Below are 22,389 nucleotides of genomic sequence, written 5' to 3'. Positions count from 1 at the left end.
GGAGCGGGTGTGGAAACACAGCCATCACTAGCCACAAGCTGACACAAACCTGTCTGTCGATGCTCTGCACAGCCGGCGCAGCTCCTGGAGGACGCGTCTAACGACCCGTAGCTCCGACTGTCAGTCGCGAAGCTTCACACGGCCAGCTGTTTGCAGAGAAATCCCTCCGATCAAACGTTCAAGCCTGAACGCTGGAGGCTACGAAAACGTAGCCACGGTACCCTCGCGCAGCGAGAAGATGAAAAGGAACAGATCCTCTGACAATACCGGCTGATATAGCCGGTGTCACGTGGGTCACAGGTGACTTTGTTGTTATTGGTACTCGAGCTGCGCATGCGCGCGATGGACATATCCAGTGCTAAAGCACCGCCTCTGGCGGTCAGTAGGGACGAAATAGAACGAACATTGGAGACGTGGAGGGCCGATCCCCAGCAGCGCCAACCGGCCCACAGGGAGGATTCAGCAGAGGATATTTAACAGCTGGAAAGGTGGAGCTCGCTCTCTTCCCTTCGCTCACGAGAGCCAGAACACAGCTGTTTTTCTGACTGAACCATCTTCTGCTTGTAACATTACCGCGCTTTTTATTAATTAAAGTATACATTCTCAGAGACTCAATTAGTCTCCTTTTTAAAGTTTCTCTCCTGGACGCGAGTATAACGAACACAGTTATCAGACTTAATGTATCGATACCCGCGGCTGAAATATCGATACTTTCTCGGAAAACTAAATATCGATATATATCGCAAGATCGATTAAATTGCACAGCCCTAACGTGCTGGGGTGTACGGTTTAACCATGTCCTGGATGTAGGAAGGGCCAGATCCATTCACAGCATGGTACGCAAGTACCAGTGTCTTGAAGTGGATTATAGCAATTACTGGAAGCCAGTGAAGGCAGCGGAGGAGCGGGGTGGTTACATTACATTTGGTGAAAAGCACTTAATGACTTGTTTAAGACTCGTTTTGTCAAAGTTTAGGACTTGGACTTGACTTGAACTTGCCCATCCTGACTTGAGACTTGACTCGGACTTGAGCGCAAAGACCAATAGGTCTTTTGAATATGTGGCCCTTCAGCTGAAATGCTCCTCTCGAGCTCTGTTCCTAAATATCTATAGGCCACCCAAATACAGTGCAAGTTTTTTTGATGACTTTACTGAACTGCTGTCTATAGTGTGTATTGACTTTGACCGTCTCGTCATTGTTGGTGATTTTAACATCCATGTTGACAACCCCCAGGACAGAGGGGCTAAAGAACTGTTTTGTGTTCTTGATAGCTATGGACTGACTCAGCATGTAACGGAGCCCACGCACAATAAGGGGCACACTCTGGACTTAATTATCTCAAAGGGTCTGAATATCTCTAAGGTTGTGGTGACTGATGTTGCGCTCTCTGACCATTCCTGTGTTTTCTTTGAGAGCTCTATTTCTGTTCACACAAGTGTTCAAAAAGAGGTAACCACAAAGCGATATTTAACTGAAAATACTAGGGAAATGTTTACTCAGAATTTTTCTTCCACACTTGCCCCTGCTAACATCCCAGTAGATGAGCTAGTAGATCATTTTAATTCAAAAATTAAAAATGTTATAGATGCCATTGCTCCAATTAAGGTAAAGGAAGTGACTGGGAAGAAAATATCTCCATGGAGAAAGGCCATGACCGTTAAAACAGAAAAAAGAGAATGTCGAAAAGCTGAACGCAGGTGGCGAAAAACAAATCTCCAGGTTCACTTTGAAATTTATAAAGAGAGACTTGGCCTTTATAATTTGGAATTGAAAAACGCACGACAATCATTCTTCTCTGACATCATTACCAAAAACAACGCACGTGCCTTGTTTGCTACCGTTGACAGACTAACTAACCCCCCAGTGTCAGTAGCCTCTGAATTTCTAACCACCAGGGCGTGCAATGATTTTGCCTCCTTTTTCACTGACAAAATTCAGAAAATCAGACAAGCAGTCAGTGCCTCTGCATCAGGAACAGCAAATGTGCTGTCTCTGTGTCCACTTAACATCAATTCAGACATCATGACACAATTCCATCAGATTAATGATAAAAACCTAGAGGACATTATACAACTTCTGAAGTCCTCCTCCTGCTGCCTTGATATTATTCCAACAGGATTTTTCAAAGATGTTTTGCCTTGCATGGCCTCAGAACTACTTCATATAGTAAACAAATCTCTTCACTCAGGTATTTTTCCACAGGCCCTGAAAACTGCAGTCATTAAACCGCTCTTAAAAAAGAATAATCTAGATGCTTCAGTAATGAACAATTACAGGCCCATATCAAACCTGCCATTTCTAGGTAAGATCATTGAAAAAGTTGTTTTTCAACAGTTGAGTAATTTCTTGCATTTAAATGGTTGTTTCGATGTGTTCCAGTCAGGCTTTCGTCCAAACCACAGCACTGAGACTGCTCTTGTAAAGGTCTTTAACGACATCCACTTAAACACGGACAGTGGCAGAACTTCAGTGTTAGTATTATTAGATCTCAGTGCTGCGTTTGACACTGTTGACCACAGCATATTACTAGACCGACTGGAAAACTGGGTGGGACTTTCGGAAACAGTTCTAAATTGGTTTAAATCCTACTTAAAGGATAGAAACAACTTTGTTTCTATAGGTAAATACACATCTGAGTTGACAAATATGACATGTGGGGTTCCTCAAGGCTCCATCTTGGGGCCTCTTCTCTTTAACATCTACATGCTACCACTGGCTCAGATAATGAAGAACAACAAAATAAGTTACCATAGCTATGCAGATGACACACAAATTTACGTAACAATTTCACCAGGAGACTATGCTCCAGTTCAAACACTGAGTAAGTGCATTGAACAAATCAATGACTGGATGTGTCAGAACTTTCTCCAATTAAACAAAGATAAAACTGAGGTAATGGTCTTTGGAGCCAAGGCAGAACGTTTAAAAGTTAGCGCTGAGCTTCAGTCTGCAATGTTCAAACCAACAGATAAAGCCAGGAATCTAGGTGTAGTCATGGACTCTGACCTGAGTTTCAACAGTCACATTAAAACAGTTACTAAATCAGCCTACTATCACCTAAAGAATATATCTAGGATTAAAAGACTAATGTCACAGCAGGATTTGGAAAAACGTGTCCATGCCTTTATCTTCAGTAGACTCGACTACTGCAATGGTGTCTTCACAGGTCTCACTAAAAAATCTATTAGAAAGCTGCAGCTGATTCAGAACGCCGCTGCTCGAGTCCTCACTAACACTAAGAAAGTGGACCACATCACTCCTGTTCTGAAGTCTTTACACTGGCTTCCTGTGTGTCAAAGAATAGATTTCAAAATATTGATGCTGGTTTATAAAGCACTGAATGGTTTAGGCCCAAAATACATTACTGACCTCCTGCTAAATTATGAACCATCCAGATCTCTCAGGTCTTCAGGGACTGGTCAGCTTTCTGTCCCCAGAGTCAGAACTAAACATGGTAAAGCAGCGTTCAGTTATTATGCTCCAAATATCTGGAACAAACTCCCAGAAACCTGCAGGTCCGCTGCAACTCTTACTACTTTTAAATCCAGGCTGAAGACTTTTCTTTTTGTCGCTGCTTTTAATTGAACTTTTCATATCTTAAACTGCACTGTAACTTTTATCCATGTACTTTTTCTAAACGTAATTAAACTCCATGACATTTATGAGAGGGACTGCTCGAAAGCAGAGATATTTGGAATATCTGGCATCGACGGATGAAAAATAGTGTTTTGGTAACACTTTAAAGACTTTGTTATGGAAGCAAAGCAGGGGAGGGGGTGTGTACAGCCTCCTGAGGGTCCGATTGTGGATGTCATGCGAGCAAAATATGGTGAAGAAAGTCTGTCTAAATTAAATCATATTTTAGACTGCACTGTAACTTTTATCCATGTATTTTTCCTTAATGTTTATTTTATTAGCACTGTAACTTTTATCCATGTACTTTTTCTTGTAATGTTTAATTGAACTATTCATATTTTAGACTGCACTGTAACTTTTATCCATGTATTTTTCCTTAATGTTTATTTTATTAGCTTTTCTTTTTTAATGCTTAATGTCTTTCATTTCTTTTTTGTAAAGCACTTTGAATTACCCTGCGTCGAAAAGTGCTATATAAATAAACTTGCCTTGCCTTGCCTTGCCTTTACTTGAGCGCAAAGACTTGAGACTTGACTCGGATTTGCAAAACAATGACTTGGTCCCACCTCTGGTAAGGGGTAAGGTCATTTTATTAATACATTACATTCCAAGTGCATCTCTCTTTGATAATGGTCGAGAAAGGAAGGCTTGGGCCATAAGAAAAATCGGCCAATTTGTTCTGTTGTATGAATTAAATGACATTTAATTGATGCTATTTAATCTTTGATATAAGCAAAGATGCTTCAATCATATAATTGTTCTTTCTCTGACTTTGTTTCTGTATTGAATGACGAGAGACTTTCAGCCATTGCCATATAATTGTGAAATCCTTTCGAGGTAAATAGTGTCAAAGAGATGTAATTGTATCACTTCTTCATCCCTGATGTTTTTTCCGGAAGGAAGGAAGGAATGATAACATTCCATGCTCATATCAGTTTCCTAGAAAACCAGTCTAGTGTTTTTAGTCTACCAAGGTCCTAAAGATCCTATCTTTTCAGAAAAGAATATAACTTAATTTGTTGGCATTTCTTTAAGCAAAAGGATTAAAGTCAATAAATTATTGTATTTGGATTTACAAGTGTGTACCCAGCTGCCAAGAGCTTAAAATCTCTATTAGTCACATATACAGAAGCAGTATCTAAGCCTTATTGTTTCCTCATTTCCCTTCGACTTCCTTCCTCTCTTCCGTTTCCTGATCTTATATCTCGACTTGTCATTTTCTTTCTATCCCATTCTCTTCCTCTTGGCTCGTTCTCTCGTCACCACTCCCATTATCTCCTCTCTTGTCTTTTCCTCTCTGCTCATCCTTACCATTCTCCAAGTTTCTCCTCTCCCTGCCTGTCTTCTCTTCCGTCTTTTCCCTTGGCTTGGGTTCATCTGTCGTTTCCTCACTGCTTTCCTCTCGTTCAACTTGTCCCTTCTTGACTCAACCGCTCTCCTCTTGACTTATCTTCTCCTTTCCTGTCACTGTCCGCTCTCCTCTCGCTGAACTCGTCCTCCTCCAGCTTTTCCTCTCGTTTTTCTCCCTGACACTTCCCTTCCTATCGATTTCCTCAACTTCACAATGCCCCCTTTCCATTCCACCCACCTTTTCTCTGTGCCTCAAACCTATTTATTTGTTCCCCCTATTCTCTTGTCATCTGCTCTGTACTCTTCTCTTCCCTTTATTCCAATGAAGATGGGGTTTTGAATTGCTTTTGGGCCTATCAGTCCTTTTATAGAACAATGTAGAGCAAGGAGGTACATGGGTGAGGGTGAGGTGAGGATAGGAAAGGAAGACAGTTGGTACCATGGCAACATTCTCATTTAAAGAGAAAAAAGTCATTTTATTTTTCTCACATTAAAGCCCCTGTCACACTGTCCCGAAATTGACACCCGATGGACACACGATGATCGTAGCAACATCAGGCCATTCATGAGGGCATCTAAGCCATCGTATGACCGCCGGTGGAGTTTCTCAGGCTCCGGCAGCAACTTCGTGAGCGGCAACTTCGTAAGGCACTCGTGAGGGCATCTTGTCAATCGTGTCATCTTCGTGTTATCATCGGTGCATTCACCCTCACTCTGATCGGGGCGAATGCCCGATGGCACCGATGATAACAAGATGCCCTCACGATGGCCTTACAAAGGGCAAAATTGACACACGAATTCAACATGAAAATGAACCTTCGCAAGGTCCTTCGGCAATTTTTTGGCATGCCAAAGATTTTGCCACCGCTCACGAAGTTGCTGCCGGAGCCTGAGAAACTCCACCAGCGATCATACGATGGCTTAAGATGCCCTCACGAATGGCCCGACGTTGCTACGATCAGAGCCAAATTTGAACATTTCCTTTACCATGTGTCCATCGGGTTGTTTTATTGCACAACAAAATCATGTAAACATATTATGTAAATAACCCAATTTGTGTTCTGTGAAACTAAAAAGGATATAATATATTATTTTGAAGGACAGTTGACAGGAAGTTGTTGTTGTTATGGAAACAACATTACGGAGAAAACGTAATATTTTCTACATGATGGATAAAGTAAAGAACAAAGTCTGAAGATATCAGTACAGTATCATAGTACTGTAACATAATTGTTTTTGGTACTTTCATTGCAGTTGTATGTCTTAAATGTAATGTAAATGTTGCCTTCGTGTGTGGTTCGGGGCCATCTTCGTGCGAAATTCACAATTCCATATTCGTGTGTCCATCGGGTGTCAATTTTGGGACAGTGTGACAGGGGCTTAAAGCAGAAACTGTGTTTCATTTCATCATCCAAGGTTTCTTGCTACTTCTCCAGTTGCAGACCCGTTGACATTTGCACAGAGTAGGTCAGGCTTGTGTTTTCTTACTTTTGGCTTGTATTTGTTGTCCTGAATGTACCCTATGTGGTCACGTTGCTGGAGAGAAAAGACGTGGACACATTTCTGAGCACGCATGTTTTCATTTCCAATTTTGCCATGCACCATGATGCTCGGCCATCTGTCTTAGCACGGTTACTAAACTCCATGCCAATATGTTGCAGGGTCATGAGAAAACAAACCGGAGCTGCTTTCCACATGAGTGGACCAAGCATAACTTAACCCCCCGATCCGCGTCAAAAAAAACACAAAGCATCCCGTTCTCACCTGCATGCTATTGTGAGGATATCAGGCAATATATATATTATCTTGTTTATCTAAGATGCGTTTTAGTTTCCGTGCTGTTTCGCCTACCCTTCATTCCGGCTTATTGATGGCGACTCGCCCAGCCAAGGGAGTGTCTCATGCGACGCAGGAAGCGGTAGTGCAACAGCGTATGTACAGTGAATAAATGCTGTACATTAAACAAATTCCCCCACGCTCGTCTTGGCAGCCAGGCGTGTGGGAGGAGGAAGTATTGCAGAATCTGCCTCACTTTCCCCCCTCTTTCTCCCACTGATATATATGCATGCCTGCTCAGGTGTATTCAGGGACATGTGCATTTATTTCTAGACATGTTTTAAAGGTGCATGAGAGGTGCATTTGTCCTCATGTGCCCTATAACATATTCACAAACTCTTGTAGTAACACACACATACACTACCTACTCTACCCCCTGCTGCAGTTTATCAGGGGATCCTTCTGCAGCCAGCCTGTTAGCTGACACTGATTGGCCAGCGCGGGCCGACCTGACCCCAGTGGCCTACCAGAATAAAGGATCATGTTGACCGTCAGCCGTCGAGGTAATAATGCCCATAGAGGATGCTGGGAGACTGTCTACAAGCAGCGGGCAGTTCATAAGCCAAAGACGGAGCAAGAGGAGGAGAGAAGCCAATAACATCAGGCTGAGGAAAGATAGGAGTCAGTGGAAGTTGTCTTTTCTGCTGCCAAACTTTTCAATTGTTCACCATGCAACACAGCATAGTTGTCTTATCAAAATACATTTTGAAAGGACCAGTTGAGAAAGTAGTTCATTTGATCTGCAAGTGGAAGTTATATTCCAAAATGATTAAGATTGGTCAAAGAATCAAAGCACTTTTTAAGCATATTCAAAAACACGCAAACAAACAGTGAGCCCACGTTGTGCCTGGTGGATATCACAACATCGGCATTGCATTTGCACTTGTTATGAATTATGTTTTCTCATTACTTGCACTCTCTCTGCATACTGATGTGATGTTGCTATGCATACCTTTGCATAAATATTGTATTTCACTCCAACTGCCTTTTTTCAACATATACTTAGATTTAAAACTCTGTATTTTCACATCTCGACCGCAACAGGCCATGTAGTGCTCTCCTGTAGAAGCCATAGTATCCATATTAATTGATTATGCCCCTGTCGTGCATTCAAGCAATGATATCCATATCGTTATCTAGAAGGAGACTCAAGGCGCAGAGTAATGATGAGCTCCTCTGACCTTTCACTGGAGATAACCTTCCTCTGCTGCTAAGTGGAAGCTCCTTAGGGTGGACTCATGACTGCCCACAGCTGCAAACCTGACCAAGAGTATTGACTGAATATCGAGTGAGGGTACGGTGCAGTACACATGAAAACTCACACAAGCACCATTACCTGTACAAACACGAAATGTAAGTCGATATACAGTATGCCTCATACTTCTTGTTGGTATTACAGAATAACTACAAACTAACTTTAATGCACACTCAAACATATATTTATATATCCCTCCACAATGATATACAAACCATAAACCTATGGATCTGTCGATGCAGTACATGGCTGAATATCCAAACATGCTCATGAGAAGACCCACACACACACACCCACAGATTTTGACCATGCTCATTAGAGATGTGAAGGAGAAAATGATCAAAAAAAATCCAAGAGGGATTTCATGAAGATTCGCACTCCACCGCTCTCAGGCAATCAGCGGCAAGCCTCCTCGTCGGTCAAGCAATGTCGTCCTGCGGTCACAAAGGGCAAGAAGGAACGAGAGAGAGAGGAGGGGAGGGGGTGGGAGACTCATCTCAGCGTTTGGCAGTTTCCCCCCACCCTGCCACTTGAGGAGGCAGTTCATTTTGTAGTCCCTTTCATTAATGTTTCTCTTTCATTTCCCCCTCTTTCTCTTTTTCTCCCTCTCCCCCTCTTCCCCTCTACTTTAAAGGTACAAGTAACGAGAAGAAAAAAGAAGAAGCCGCTGGAGCAGATGAAGATATGAAGCTAAAAAGGTTTTGAAAACAACCCAGTGGTAAGTGGGCCCCATTTTATTCTTGTTTCGCACAGTGCACCGCCATATTAGGAGTCATTTTGTCTTCTAGAGCGAGTCTCCGTTCTGAATAATAACTTATTTTACATCGTGGGGCACAAACATATGCTTTATAATATTCTAGAGGTCGGTCTGATTTTCGTACCCCGTATTTCCTTCTCCTTTATTAATTTCTTCCTCCTCCTTCCCATATTTATATATCTGTGTTTGGTTGCATATTGTTCTTTTGTGCCATAATGTGAATATTATTTGCTATCTTTAACCTCCTTGGAATAATCGTCAGAAGCAACCTTATACTTCTACATTGTTGTGTTGCTTTTTCAATGACCATTTTTATTCAAATAAGCAGCATGCAAAGCCTTCTTTGTAATTCACAAAGTGGGGCTGTGACAGAGCATCTTATCACACCCCAGGACCCCCCCCCCCCCCCCCACCGCCCAATCCCCCCTTAATTGAGAAGCTGCAGATAACTCGCATTTGTCTAATAAATAATTTCTAGCTTTCACTAATGGACTCTCACACAGTGCACGGGAAGCAATTAGACAAAACAGTGGAGATAAATATGGAGAACGCTGGATATTTTCAACAATAGATTTATCTGCTGAGTCGCCAAAGTTTCTGCATTGAATCCATACTGAATGAAAATTGTGCACTGATGTAAACAATTTTCGGTGAATACGTGCATAAACTTTATTTCAGTTTTGTTGAAAAGTAGCAGGACCGTTGTCCTTATTTACCCTTCTCATGATCACCATAACATGACACTTTGTAAACTTTCATCCTCCACTCCATTGACAGCTGAGAGAGCGAGAGAGCCATCATCTACCTGTCACAGCGAGCTGGCACTGAAGAGCTCCTCCTGTACCTCTGCCATTCTGTCATTCAATAAAACCGCATTTGGGATTTTCAGACCTGGAAACTATCGCGCATTAGTTTAGAAGTGTAATGTTCCCAGTTGCACTGACTTTTTTCAGGTTCATTCTTATTCACCCCTCTCCACGTTGGTTCCTACCACTAGTATACAGTAGGTGCATAATTCCTTTTAAAAGGCTTTCCCCACACACTCCCTTTCAAATTGATTAACTAATTATTTTTGCACTTTAGGCTTCCTAAGATTCCTAGATTAGTAGCCTTGTAAAATAACATCCTAGGCTTTCCTTAATTGAAATTGCCTCCCGATTTTAATTGTTTATTTATTTTACCTTTATTGTACTGGAATAGTCTCTTGAGAATATAATCTGTCATTTAGGGAATTCCTTGACAACATGACAAGTCAACATACAAAAAGAAAGAGGCAGATGAGTAAGAAGTTAAACAGCAACATTAAAGAAAGACTAATTAAAAATTACTCAATCTATCACTCATCTCAAACGCACATCACACATAAAGAGATATCATCTCCAAGATCAAATGCTGTAAAGCATAAATGCACACAAAAAGACAACCTATTCTTACAAACTGGAAACATTCTACAGACTATTATAGTTTCTAAAAACTTCTGTTTTTGTTGACATTATCAATTTTCAAATCAAACCCCACCGTGATATTTTACATGTATGCACTGTATGACCACGTGGATGATTCTTATTCATCCAGATGTTACACCATCAGGTCAGAATCGGTTGTCTGGCAAAATGTTCTCATTTCCAAAGCTAGTTTAATTTATTTCAGAAATATCTACTGTAGTTGACTGTCATTACATACTCTGCACATCCCATTCTCATTTCCATATCATAACTTGATTTATTAGTGCTGCTGGCAGAGCGGCAGACATGCAGAAACTGCGGATGAGTGTGAGCTAATGGGTGTCAGAGCAGATGCACCAGACATCGCCTCTCCACGTGCGAGGGGGCCTGCTTCTCGTCACCTCTCCGCCGGAGGCCCCCAGCCTGATATTAACAGCTGCATTTTGCATATTGGGCTGCAATGATAGTGAGGCCTCGGTGACCTGCAACATTTGACTACAGAAATGCTGGAGAGGCGAGATACACCACATCTGGACCCCCCACTACGGGCAAGCTGGAAACTGAAAAGGACAGGGATAGCTTTAACCGCATGACTGTGTGTCATTTACACATCAGCCAAGGGATTTTAGAGGATATTCCTCCATTTAAAAAAGCTATTCTCTGAATAGACTTGATTTGTTTATTACATGATTTATTCACATGTATCCCTGTTTTCTTAAACGCAGTAAGCACCACATTATTCTGAGCCATAACAACAATTCATTCATTTAAATAAATAATGCAATAAAACCAAAGTACATTTAGCATTAAGAAAAATGTGTTATGCCAACTATGAAATGACACCCACTATGCACATTTAAAATAGGACTGGTCCCTTTCCTTCTTGATTACCGTGTTCACATGTCTAAAAGATGCCATCTTGGATATAATTCTAGAAAGAAGCCTCCATTAAGCCTCCTGTGAGGATACCTAGGCTGGTACACTGATAACAGTTAATTTGTGTAAAGTAAAGCCAGCAGATGTAATTTGTTTTAGGTAAAGGTACGTTTTTTGGAGACGGTCATCTAGACCGGTCATCATCGGTCATCTAGACCGGGTGACGACAATACCTATTGACGCAGCAACCACTGTAAGTTATATTCTTGTTTAATTAGACTTCTCTGTTTCATTTGTTCTACTCTGTATAATTGTTCTGTAGTTATTGTAGCTAAAACGGCGCTTTTGAGAGATTTTAAATCTCAGATCTGCTCACGTGAACCTGATACACAGGTCTCAGTAGGCACTCAAGCCTGCATTACAATATAGGCAGGGCCTCTCTGCTGTCGCCCATCAGCTGTAGAGAGTTAACTAATTAGAGGGGCGTGGCCCCACAGCTGTGAGAACTCAGCAATCAGGCGTCCATTTTAGGTAGCTCTTTCCTGGAGCGTCAGCGTCAGACATTGGAGTCCTGCTGGAGTAAGACTGACAAAGACATTGGAGTCCTGCTGGAGTAAGACTGACAAAGACATTGGAGTCCTGCTGGAGTCCTGCTGGAGTCACGAGGGTGGCAAAGAGGAGGCAAATCCTACTCTGATTGAGCTAATTACCGCATGGTGTCTTATTTTATTTTATTTACTTTTCTAGCCCCTCATGCTATAATCATGTGTATTTTCTCCATTCCTGTTCATGTGTCTTCTCGCAATTATCACTAGCCCCGTGTATCTCCTAATCGCTATAACCGGCCTGCTCTCGTCTATCCCACGTGCTCCACTGAGATCCAACATCTAGTTTCAGGTGGCCTGTGGAACTGCCAGTCAGCTGTTCCTAAGGCTGACTTCATCTCTGGCTACGCCTCCCTGCAGACCCTGGATTTCCTTGCTCTCACTGAGACCTGGATTACTCCATTCAACACATCCACCCCAGCAGCTCTCTCCACAGCATATTCCTTCTCCCATACACCCAGACCCACTGGCAGAGGAGGTGGAACTGGTATCCTACTCTCTCCCAAATGGAGCTTTTCCCTCTTCAAGCTACCCTAACTGCACTCCTTCCACCTTTGAATTCTATGCCGTCACAGTAACCCATCCTATACAATTAACCATTGTTGTTCTCTACCGTCCACCAGGCGCCTTGGGGGACTTCTTGGAGGAGTTAGATCATCTCCTCTCACACATCCCTGAAACTGGCCCTCCCGCTGTACTTCTCGGAGACTTCAACCTCCAGACAGGGAAGATAGACAAACTAACATCTCTGTTAACCGCCTTTGCTTTCTCACTGTCTCCATCCCCACCAACTCAATGTCCTTGATCTCATATTCTCAAGGAACTGCACTACTTCTAACCTCTCTGTAAACCCGCTCCACACATCTGATCACTTCTTCATTTCATTCTCTCTACCCCTTTCCAAACATAACAAACTAATCTCTTCTCATCCTGCACCTGTCCGCCGTAACCTCCGTTCCCTCTCCCCCTCTACTTTTGCCTCATCGGTGCTCTCAGCCCTCCCTTCCTCTGACTCGTTCCAACTCCTGCCTCCAAACTCTGCTGCAGAAACTCTCCTCTCTACTCTCTCATCCTCTCTGGACTCTCTCTGTCCTCTCACATCTCGGCAGGCTCGTCAGTCCCCTCCTGCTCCCTGGCTAAATGACGCACTACCTGCTAATAGAACCGTCCTTAGGGCAGCAGAGCGGAAACGGTGGAAATCCAAACACCGCGACGACCTCCTAACCTATCAGGCTCTCCTCTCCTCTTTCTCTGCTTCGATCTCTCAGGCAAAAAGCACTTTCTTTCAAGATAAGATCCAATCTTCCTATTCCAATCCCAAAACACTATTTTCCATCTTCTCCACCCTCTTGGACCCTCCCAAAGCCCCTCCCCCCTCCTCACTTCTGTCAAGCGACTTTGTTAACCACTTTTAAAAAAAGATTGATGATATTCGCTCTTCTTTTTCTGACTCACCTTTACTCACCGCTAGGTCACCAGACCCTCCTTCCACCCACACACTAACCTCCTTTTCCCCTCTCTCGCCAAGTGAGGTTCTTACCCTCATTACCTCTGCCCGCCCTACCACCTGTCCTCTGGACCCTATCCCTTCAAACCTCCTTCAGAATATCGCTCCTGATATTCTACCGTTTCTCACCCATTTCATCAACACTTCTCTAACTTCTGGTCACTTTCCAAACAGTCTCAAGGAGGCAAGAGTAAACCCTCTCCTAAAGAAACCCACTCTCAACCCGTCTGATGTTATAAACTACAGGCCTGTCCCTCTACTCCCGTTCCTGTCTAAAACACTTGAACGCGCTGTCTTTAAACAACTCTCCTGTTATCTCCATCAGAACAACCTTCTGGATCCGCACCAGTCTGGTTTCAAGGCAGGTCACTCCACAGAAACTGCTCTCATTGCTGTCACTGAGGAACTGCACACGGCTAAAGCAGCCTCCCTCTCCTCTGTCATCATCCTGTTGGACCTGTCTGCTGCATTCGACACGGTGAACCATCAGATCCTCCTTCGCACTCTCCAAGAACTTGGAGTTTCAGGCTCTGCACTTTCCCTCCTCACCTCATACCTCAAAGACCGTACCTACAGGGTAACTTGGAGAGGGTCCGAGTCCGACCCTTGTCAATTAACTACAGGGGTCCCTCAGGGCTCTGTTCTTGGTCCCCTCCTCTTCTCCTTGTACACAAACTCGCTCGGATCTGTCATTAGCCCGCATGGTTTTTCATACCACTGCTACGCTGACGACACCCAATTAATTCTGTCCTTTCCCCGCTCAGAGACCCAGGTCGTCGCACGCATCTCTGCTTGTCTAGCTGACATCTCTCAGTGGATGTCCGCTCATCACCTCAAGCTCAACCTTGACAAGACTGAACTGCTTTTCCTTCCGGGAAAAGATTGTCCCACTCTTGACCTGACTATCAACATCGGCACCTCTGTTGTTTCCCCGACTCAGACTGCAAGGAATCTGGATGTGATCCTAGATAACAACCTGTCCTTCACTGCAAACATCGCTGTTACAACCCGCTGCTGCAGATACACGCTTTACAACATCAGGAAGATACGTCCCCAGCTGACCCAGAAAGCGACGCAGCTTCTGGTCCAGGCTCTCGTCATCTCACGCCTAGACTACTGCAACTCCCTCCTGGCTGGTCTACCTGCATGTGCCATCCGACCTCTGCAGCTCATCCAGAATGCAGCGGCTCGTCTGGTCTTCAACCTTCCTAAATTTTCCCACACCACTCCGCTCCTCCGCTCCCTTCACTGGCTTCCGGTAACTGCTAGAATTCACTTAAAGACACTGGTACTTGCATACCATGCTGCGAATGGATCTGGCCCTTCCTACATCCAGGACATGGTTAAACTGTACACCCCAGCGCGTGCACTACGCTCTGCATCAGCCAAACCACTCGCTACACCCTTGCTGCGAGGGGGACCCAAGTTCCCATCAGCAAAAACATGTGGGTTTGCTATCCTGGCTCCAAAATGGTGGAATGAGCTCCTCATTGACATCAGGACAGCAGAAAGCCTGCATATCTTCTGGCGCAGACTGAAAACTCATCTCTTTCGACTCCACCTCGAGCGATAGAATTACTAACAAAGAACTGCTAACAGAGCACTTATATACTAATAAAGGACTGGCTTATCTATAGCCAGTTGAGTAGCACTTGAAATGTTTGGCTCTATGAAACCTGATGTACTTATATGATTCTGTTTTCTTCAAGGTTGTGTCTTCCTGGTCGAATGTACTTATTGTAAGTCGCTTTGGATAAAAGCGTTAGCTAAATGTAATGTAATGTAATGAAAAATAACATCCAACCGGAGGAAATATTATATAGTTTAGTGTTTGATCTTGTTTATTCCAACTTGTGAGAAGATTGTTTGGTTTAAATATTGGCAATTTAAGTCAGTTGGTAGAATTGTCACTGATTCAGTTGGGTGGGAACATGGCCTCTAGGAGCTGCTAGCGGGCCCTGTGGATGCTTTCTTCGTTTAAAATTGCATAATCAACATTTGGCAGTTGGATACAAACATCTATAAAAGAAACCCTTTATTCATCCACCCACGAAGATGTGTTATTCATCGGTCTGTAGGTGGTGTGAAAATCCACCTTGAATTTGGTCTCGCTTTTATGCTTACCTGTGCAATGTTGCAATTGTCTGAGCATACATGACTTGGCCAAATCCCTTACGCATTTGCACCTTAAAGCACAGTTAGTGGCAACTGTTGGCTGAGCTTTAAAGACCGTTTCTAAGAAAAAGAGAGCAGCAGCTTTTAAGTGGCTCCTAGGATGTTAGCAGCACAATTAAACAAAGCTCTGTTAATCTTTACAGCTGGCGTCAAGAGGCACTGTGTTCTCACAGAGCGCTGTTATCCGTGGCATGGCACTGGGAGGCTGACAGGCTGAATGTGCCCTGCGAGCTGCCACCACCCTCCTCACAGCAGTGCTTTCCCTGCACACGTACTGAACATACAACAACCCTAATATACAACGAGAAGACAGAAAACACAGCTATAAATTAGCATTATTCAATTATATACGCTTTACTTATTTGTAGTGGCATTTAAAGAAATGTAAATGTAAGTGAAGTTTGGAGGTAATGAGTTTGATTATGCCGACGCATGTTATTTCATAGCATTTGGAAAGGATACATGTTTTACTTATTGTGCTTACCTCACAGTGATGATGGGCTAAGCAGTGTGATACATATCCCCTTTCTGTTTTCATGACTGAATACATGACACATTTTCCATTTTATTTCTTTGGAAAGTGGAATACATCCAAGCTTAATTTATGTCTCTGCTTGTTCAATGCAGCTTCAACCATCAATTCTGACAACCTGTTACAAGTCGTGAGTAAGAACTTGTGTTTACACTGCACTTTTTACCAGCTGCAGGGCTTTGGTTGACCCTGCAGACACACATAACGTAACACTTAGATTCCAAGTGGTTCATAAACTATCCCGCTAAAGTTTAGGGAAGCTGATGGATGAAAATAAACAACCTGCTGATGTGTCCTAATATGAAAAACTTGCAGAGATATTTTTAGGGTGGGCTGGAGAGATGCTATCTTAGGTCTATTAATGCAGTCACTGCTATGATGCCCCAGGCCATGGGGCCTAATCCAGAGGACTGAGAGTGAATGGGACTGTGGCTCGGGCTTGCCAGACCTACTTAGGTTCTGGTTGAGAGCACAGTGCTGTGTGGGTGAATCTATTCTGTCCTGGGCAGGGCACAGCATAAACATTGCCCAGGGAACGCAGGCAGGCAAGCAGGCAGGCATGCAGGGCAGGCATTCAAGCGGACAAGAGAAAAACTATAAGGATGGTTGCCTTTAATTTCCTTCCCACCGACTCCCCTCAACTGTCCACGGCCTGAGAGCAGAACAGGGGAAAGAGAGAACACAGTGTGTATGTGTGTGTAAATTACCTGTAGAGGCTATCTTTTTTTACAGGGCTTCAACAAAGTATGTACTGTTATCCACCCTTCTCTATCACATACACACAAATACACTCACACACACTCCATCACACTTGTTCACGGCAAATTTGCCCCGATCTATCCCGTTGACGGCCGTGGAGCAATGACTCGTTCGCTCTTTTACTGTCTTGAAGTGATCTGTGTTTGCTCCATGGCACTCTGGCGCTATGACCTCCTGACCCTGCGTGTAAACAGAGCACCGCTACTCCACCATCCACTCCCCCGCCGCCACCATCCCCCACTACCAAATATGGAAGAAGGAGCCACTGAGAGCCAGCAAGACGGTCAGCCAACCCACTGAGGAGGCCATTAGTGCGCCAGCAAGCCAGCAGAGGGGTAGGTCGAAAAACCACCTCTGGCATCACTCATCACTCCTGGCCTCACCCGCCTCTTCGCGGTGTAGGAATGCACTACACACGTACGCCATGTGCACAAACACTAGCTGAAAGGCACACTTGCATCTTCAGACAGCACCACACGCACAGTGACCCGAAAGCGTTAAAGGCACTCAAATGCACATGCATACAGCACACTGTATACAATGACACACATTGAAAGGCACATATGCTTGAACATACACACAGTGAAGGACACATATGCACACACAGCACATAAAAAGTCCCTCAGAGGCACACACACTTACAAAAGGCATATTCACAGGACGCTGCATACAAACATATACACAGAGTAATGATGTATTACTGCATAAAAACACCCCTACTCATAGCATAAATTATACCCTGGGTTGTTCCAGCCTAACAATCAAAGATGTGTTTCTAAATTTGCTGAAAGATGGATTCATATGGTGATATACCATTACAGGTAGTTATTGCTGAGTAAAAGTGCTTATTCCCACACTAAAAACAAGCCAGCACAGAAAACATTGAGCTTAAAAAGCAATGGGACTTTCATAGGTCTGTTAGCAGACATTTCGTTTTTTACATCAACGATCTTACTATTTTTAAATGTTTTTACTTTTAGTCAATTTCATCAAGAACATGTTATGCTTTCATACCCCCTAAATTCAGTGATATTTTATTTTTATTTTAATGAATTGATTTACAAAAAATTAATTCATAAAATCAAATCTGCTTTCATATTCCACAGACTTTTCTACCACATAAAGTAGCTGCAGTCACAGTGAAATATTAACATCAACGATTGACATAACTATTTGCTATACAGTGTGTAATGAAAAGCAAATACTGGTCTAACTCTACACAGTGGAGAACATATTAAACCTTCACTAGTTTACAACATTCAGTTCAACTAACTGTCCGCTCAGTCAAGGAACATGGAAATGAAAATGTTCTGCAGCAGTAGGCACCATATAAAACAACACGTGTCAGTTTAACATGACACACAGTTAAACACAGTCATACAAAACACTCCCTCTCTGTCATTGTTTGTATCTTCCTCTGTCCTCACCCTTTCTTCTGAAATGCTTTAGTTTATTTAACTGCACTCTTTCACCTGCCTCCAAATGTCAGCTGAGTTCAACAGAGCTGGAGGCAAAACACTAAAATAAATGCAGGAGACTTTAAGGAGAAAGAGAGGTATCAAGTGAGTGCGGTGATATACAAGTCCTCCAAGAGGGTACTGACTCTAATTCATTAAAATACTAACAAATAGCAGCCTATAATTTAGGCATTTAGCTGATGTCCTCTCCACAAAAGGCCATCAACAGCCTTGTCAAGTCATCACCCAATCATGCCAAATTGCATGTCATTAAAGTCACCAAAATAGGAGTGACCAATGAGCAACAGCTTTAAAGATGTCAACAAAATCAAGAAATTAATGCGAGTCACATGTGCTAGATTACTTAATTGTTACGTAATTTAAACAGAATTTAAAATAATATGAAGTGACGCTTTATTCAGCACCATAAAACACAATCTCTAATAAAAAAAAAAGGATTTGTGTTATCGAAAAAAAATCTATTAACATAAAATCTAAATTAATGAATTGATAAATTGAAATATGCCATGAACAAAAACCTTTATTTGAACATATTGTACAAACTAAAACATTAAATATTCCAACCAACACTGTAATAATATTGTACCGTAGTCAAAGTCTAGATAGGGAGAGTAGGCCTACATGTAACTAATGTAACATGGCACTAGAAGATCTGAAAAATTACTGAAATCCAACAAGTGCGAACAGATTTCTTCTCTACCCAGCAGCGTGTAATTCGCTGCAATCCCATCCCTGCCCCACCCAGTACACCTACCATGCTCCCATCTCCATTCTCAAACTGCTGTCTATCGCAGTGTTCACTTGTGTATCAAGGTAATTAATTCATAATATCTCTCAAGCTCTTTGTAGATCTCTATCATGGTGGGAGATAAGCGGGAGCATTGTTGCACTCTAATAGCCGTCAGTCTGCCTGTGTTCCTGCTTTGTGTGTGTGTTTTTGTGTGTGTGTGTACAGTATGTGTGTTTGTTATGCACATTACCAATCACCACATACCCTATCACACTATCCTCCATTATTTGCTTATAGGAGGGGAAATAAAATGTTCAGTTGCTTATCAGCTAATTATTGAAGCTACATGTATGCCAAAGGCAGACTGGCTTGCCACTCTGCTCTCTCAGATTGGTAATCACTGGGCGCTGGTCCACTTTCCCTCATTCTTCCAGTGTCTCGTTCACCCTGAAATGCCACGAGTGCTATGTGGCGTTTCATCTTAGCTGACAAACACTCAACCACACTGGAAGTAAATATCTGAGAGGGTGTGGCAGGCTCAGAGTAACTAAACTCACAACTGGGGGTGGCTCTTGAGGGCCGCAAACTACCGCTTTCACATTTTTAATTGTGTTTTTGGTGGGGTGATGAAATGTCCTCCATTTGAGCGTGAGTTGGCAGTAAGTAGGCTGTCGCCTTCAGGGACAGAGTGAGCGATGGCCCGCTGCTGTCGGAGGTGATTGTGCCTCAACCCCTAGGGGTGACAGATGAGCAGAGGGGAGAACTAAGACAATAAGGAAAGAGACAACATGCTTTTTTTTTTTAACAATCTCACATTGAGTTAAAAAACAAGGCAGCAAGCGAGAAATAATTGCAGGTCTGCATGCAAATATGGAAAGGCTAGACCTTGGTATGGACACTTTGTACACATCACTAATTTGTTCGTTTTTTAGTTGAACGCCTCTAAGAGAAAAAGTAAGCATATGCCTTAACCTAATTTATTCACCTTTCTGTTTACAAGATACAGTTTTCTGACCTTTATATGATGGTGGGTGACATAAATATTTTGTCCGTGCATGGAATATGAAAAAAGCTAAGTAGCCTATATGAAGAGCTTTTTCTTGCACGCTAGTGTTTTCTGTCGGAAATCATTGATAAGCAGACATTGTTGTGAAGATCACCTTCACTTTAAAACTAACAGCTGATTTAAGAAGACTGGCACTTTCCACAAGGTTCACTGGTCATTAGGAGCATCTTCACATCTTACATGTTGTTACACGATTGGCTAACAAGACGCAAGCGATTAAGCGCTATCCCACGAGCACTCGCAACATCTTCCGCTCCTTGCATTTAGGTGGCGTTTATGAACACTCACAAAGAAAACAAAAAGAGGATAGGGGGAGCCGGGGAAGAGAGATCCTAGTGTGGAGGAGTCTCATTATTCCGTTATGGATTGCACATGTCAGGCGGTAAGTGCTCTTTTTATCCTTCTAAAGCACTAGCCTCGGCCACTGAGCGCATTGCCCTACCCGGGTGAAATGTACCATGTTAAGGCTCACGCCACCAGGGGAATGGCGGTGAGAGCTCTGCGTTGCCACTAAGATTTACCGGCATGATTAAATAAGGGTCTGTAGTGTGACCAAAGAGGCCAAGGGAGAAATCTACGTAACATAAATGCATGATTTTTACTCAACAGTTAAATTGATTAGACCCCCCCACATGACCCTTTGGAGGGGTGGCATCCCCTGGCAGAAGTATATGCTGATTTAATCACAGTCATATCAATCAATGTTAACTTGGACATAACATTAGGTGACATTATTGTGGCACATCAGTAAAGCCATAAATATAAATATATAAGGTGGCAGACATAATTTAATGAATTTTAACTGAATGAGTTGGTTTCACTCTTAGACCAGCAGGGGTACCAAATATATGCAGACTGCTGCAATACGTACATTAATTAACTGTCTCATCGATGTGTGTCTGTATGAATATGATAATATTAACAATCATATTATTCCTATCAGCTGTCAATCACTGTTATGATTCACATATTCAGTGTTATTATTAAATAAACTATATCTTTTGGAGGAGTTAATGCTGAATGTTCCTCAAGATGCTGCTCATCCTCCTTCAAATTTGAAAGACAAGTAATTACTATCATAAATCAAAAGAACAGTTCAGCGCCCCACAACTTCATTGCAAACACTTACAACCTTGACTTTACATCAGAAAGAACAAACATTAAAGAAGTGACTAACTGCATCAATTAGGGTTAAAAAACGTGTATTCAGCTAAAACATATACATCGCTGCAGTTATTATCCAGTGGAAAGTCCTTACCTACTGGCCTAGTTAAATCAAAGTGGTTACTTTTTTTTGGCTGGGCAGTGTAGTTTTACACACCGTCTTATTTGACTTTCTCAGGACTTGAAACTGTTTTTTGGGGGCAGACCCCCACAAAGAAGAAACATATATTTACACACGTAAGATCATCATCTTAAGAGTTTATTATTCTCATCGACTCATCCGTGAGCAGAGCATCAAGTTGGCATGCCTATAACAGCTGAATGTGGCGATTACCATCTTGATCAGCAAAACGCCTCACAAACGATTTAAAGCTATGGTGCGTTTTGATTCAATGCTGAGAACAGCCTAACTTGACAGGCTCTTCTCTGTCATTGTAGACCGCAAACAGTATTTGTATTTGTTGGGTAATCTATGGTAGGGCTAACCCATACAGTGGTGGGGCTCAAGTCAGTATTTGCAATGTAATTACATACAGGCTCCCCGTGAAACGCCACGCGTGAGGTTTAGATTATTTCCCTGTCTCAATCCAAATTGAACTGTATGAAATAAAAAGGCACATTTGTCTTGTCGTAAATAAAAAGGGCGACCTGGAGCCAATCCTGCAATTTACCCACAGGTAAAGAGTTGACATGCTGAAAACCCAACCCCTGCAGGGGGGTCTGGGATTTTTTAAAATACTAACATAAAATACACATTCTGGTACTCTCTTGAGAAGAAAAATAAATAAATCTCCACGAAATATTTAAAAAAATGAATGCCATTTTAGTTTTTTGTTATTTTGTTCTGAAAGCTGAACCTGCTGCTCCTCACAGAGAGAAGAGGGAAGAGGCTGTGTGCATTACTTTACATTGTGGATAAGGGTGGATAGCCCCCATTGTTCTGTGTCAAAATGAAAGATAGCCCTCACACCTATCAATCATCAAACCGTGGGGTCTTATTTCATTACGTGTTGATTTATATCAACACGTAATTTTGTATCGATGTATAGAGATGTACTACCGCAAAAGTATTCTCCGTCGGGACTTCCTGCAACAACACCACGCCGTTATCGTGTTTCTGATTGGTCAGAAGACATTATCAAAGATGTTCTATTGAGAAGACGGCTACTGAAATCAATCTTACTAACTGCTGTCTGTGCAATTTACTCCGCGAGTT

At 42.6% G+C, this 22,389-nt stretch overlaps 1 protein-coding gene across 11 annotated transcripts in view; it reads left to right on the top strand.

The window, feature by feature from the left end:
* Positions 1-22,389, top strand: part of ptprsa (protein tyrosine phosphatase receptor type Sa) — a 262,747-nt gene that overhangs the window by 52,687 nt on the left and 187,671 nt on the right. For all 11 annotated transcript variants that reach the window (XM_071202900.1, XM_071202899.1, XM_071202896.1 and 8 more), the window contains exon 2: positions 8,714-8,797. The gene's annotated coding sequence lies outside the window, so the exon portion shown is untranslated. The remainder of the gene's footprint in view (positions 1-8,713; positions 8,798-22,389) is intronic.

This window comes from Pseudochaenichthys georgianus, chromosome 4 (assembly GCF_902827115.2).
Source record: "Pseudochaenichthys georgianus chromosome 4, fPseGeo1.2, whole genome shotgun sequence".
Classification (NCBI taxonomy): domain Eukaryota; kingdom Metazoa; phylum Chordata; class Actinopteri; order Perciformes; family Channichthyidae; genus Pseudochaenichthys; species Pseudochaenichthys georgianus.
This window is presented reverse-complemented; position numbering and strand designations above follow the sequence as displayed.